This window comes from Triticum dicoccoides, chromosome 7B (assembly GCF_002162155.2).
Source record: "Triticum dicoccoides isolate Atlit2015 ecotype Zavitan chromosome 7B, WEW_v2.0, whole genome shotgun sequence".
NCBI classification, from domain to species: domain Eukaryota; kingdom Viridiplantae; phylum Streptophyta; class Magnoliopsida; order Poales; family Poaceae; genus Triticum; species Triticum dicoccoides.
In genome coordinates, this window is record NC_041393.1 from 165,561,752 (window position 1) to 165,564,784 (window position 3,033).

Consider the following 3,033-nt stretch of genomic DNA (forward strand, 5'->3'; position numbering starts at 1 on the left):
GCGGGCTGCAAGAAGACCTCCAGGGCGCCAACCCCCGCCTGGAAGCTGGGCTCCTGGAGCTGATCTCTGGCTGGGTTCACTCTGACACCTCCGTCCGAGCGGCGCTGAGCCAGGCTGCAGCAGCTTCCAAGGAGGAGAAGCAAGTCTCCACCCAGGCCATAGCTTCCCATGACGCGGCGTTGAAGGATGCTTCGATTGCCCAGGACCATTGCAAGGCACTAGAGGACGAGCTGCAGGGTTTGCGCGACGAGCTCACCAGAGAGAATCGCGACCGCCAGGCAAAGGAGGAAGAGATGAAGGCTCGGGAGGCCGCCATCGAGGACCGTGATGCAGAGCTGTCCACTAATCGCAGCCGACTGAAGCCGCTGGAGCAGAAGCTGAAGGCGGAAAGGGCTGAGCTGGAGGCCAAGGTGAAGGTCCTGGCCGAGGATCACGTGGCTTTCACGGATCTTGAGGAGAGATCTCGCAAGGCGCTAAAGTCGCTTTATGATGATGGCCTTGAGAAGCCGCTGGCCGGGGCCAAGGAAGGCCCCGCCAAGCTGCTTCCCTTCTTGGTCGAGGCGCTTGAGGAAGTTGTGACAGGTGTCGGCCCCATGGCCGAGGTTAAAGCTCGCGTCCTTTCCTCCGTGGCGCTGACACGGGTCCTCAGCCACGTCTACCTTCGTGACCCTGGCGCCAACCTCGACGAGCTACTAGAGCCTATGGACGCCGAGCGCTCTGCCGATGCTGCTGAAGCCATGAAGGGTCGAGCGAAAGCCCTGCTGGCGAAGTTCCGCGCATTCGCCACTGCGCCCAAGGCAGGTACTGCTGGTTCCGCGGCCTCGGGAGGCGGAGCTGACAGGCGCAGCACCACCACGGAGGCAGGGCTCCTGGCGAATGACGGTGCTGCCAAAGGGTGACCTTCTCGTGGCTTCTTTCCTGTTTCAACTCCTGCAACATGCACAGTGCCTCGTGGAGGCGTTTAAACTTGTGTTTGGTATCATGAGGACAATTTATGGTTTGTAATATTTGCTTCCGAATTTGTGAGATTTTGCGGTTTCCTTCCCATTTGCTTTGTGTTCTGCGTCGGCAGGGCTCGGCCCTGTGCATACCTCAGCCGCCGTTACTTCCGACCGGATCACCAGGATGGGGCCAAGGAGTGAGGGGCTACGTGACAAGTTAGGCTCCTGAGTCGCGATGCTCAGGAGTCCCCCTTGACGCGCAAACAGCAAATAGGGAGGGGGTGTAGGAGTAGATCTGTCGTTCTACGTCGGCAGGGCCCGGTCCCGCGCATACCTCAACCGCCGTTAGCCTTGCGGAACTAAGGAGTGAGGGGCTACATGACCAGTTAGGCTCCCGAGTCGCAATGCTCAGGAGTCCCCCTTGATGCTCAAACGGTCTTCGTACCTTGGCTCCGCTCGGGGAGGGGCGCGCGACGACCAGGTCCGAGGGACCTGGCTAGGTGGCGTGCGCTCGGGCGTGACCCGGGCGCAGCCCCCGTGTCCAGCCCCCTTGCGTGGCGCTCCCGAGGGGAGGCGTTGCAATGAGGCTAGACACTAAGCTCTAGGCTCCCTGAGGTTGATACAGCTGTGGGCTGCCCTTAGTTTTTTATCGCCAGCGTGGAGCATAGCGCTTCCTTATGTGTATGGGCATAACCGCTCTTCGGCAGTGTCGTCAGCCAGCATGGAGCATGGTGCTTCCATTGGTACGTGGGAGGGAGGGCCCTCCGGGAGGAGCCCCTGGGGCGTGTACAGCCCCGCCTTGACACGTGGCTGGCATGGTAGGGCTAGACAAGGTGTATCTGGGCACTCGTGAGCCAGCGCGGGACTCACGAGGCCCTACCTCAAGGTGGGTTGCGCCTGATCTTGAAGCCTTGGGCGGCTGAGGGTTCCTGCGAGGTGGTTAGATAGAAATGCTCTACGTCCTCAGGTCCCGACCCTCAAGCGAGCTCAGCCGCAGCTGGTATGCCAGGTCGCGATGCCATGGACAAGGCCAGTGGGTGAGGGCTGGAGAGCCAGTAAGAGATCCTGAGTCGCGATGCTCAGGCGCCCCCCTTTAACGTGCAAGCGATTTGCATGAGGAAGAAAAAGGCCTATGGTAGGCGGAAGACGATAATCATAGGCTGGTTAAGCATGAAAGGCAAATCAGCTTTGCAGATGCAGGAAGCATACATGCCTCTGGGTCAGGCCCGAGCAGCTTGGGGATGATGTAGCCCGAGGGGCGCCCCCAGCAAGGTAAACTAAAGACATAAGCAAAAGGGATACATGCCGTAGGGATAGATCCACGCGACCTGGGAATAATGCAGCCCTGAGGGCGCTCCCAGCTGAAATGAACTCGGAAGATGTCACCTGATACCATTGTAGATCGGGTGTTGGAGTAGTTGACGATGCACGGTGAAGAGGCTGATCCTCACGAGCCATCGGAGCCCTGAGCCTCGGGAGGCTCTGGGGGTCCGGGCGGCTCCTCAAGGGCCATCTCCATCTCCGCCAGGACTGCATGGTGTCTGGCCTCCTGAGCTGCCAGAATGCTCCGCAGAAGACGCTGGTGAGCGACAGCCACGTTCGGCAGGCCGAAAGGCATGCGAACGTAGCTGTGCGGCGGACCCTCGCAGCGTCCCACACGCGAAGGCCAGAAGCGCTCCTGAGTCGCGACTCGGTTGAGCCCTGGGTAGTCGATGCAGACGTGCAGCCCGCCATCCTCGCCTGGATGGGGAGCTACGCCAAGTGGGCGGCGATCACCGCGTATGACTCTCGATTCTTGAAGCTCCTGAGTGGCCTTGGCGATGAACTCCTGAGGGTTGGGCCCTCCTTGCCATGTGCCTTCCTGAGGGAAACGTGCCGTGAAGCACGCCTCCAAGTGGTGCCCGAGCGCCTCCCTCGTGACCTTGGCAAAGTCTGAGGCTCTCCAGGAGAGAGCCCCCGAGCCTTGCCCGAGGAGGGCGCCGAGCGTGCCTTCCTATGCGATAGAGGGAGGCGCCCCTTGCACGGGCGCAGATCCTGACGCCGCGCCTCCGGAGATGCCGACCTCCTGAGGCCTTGAGATGGGTGATGTCTT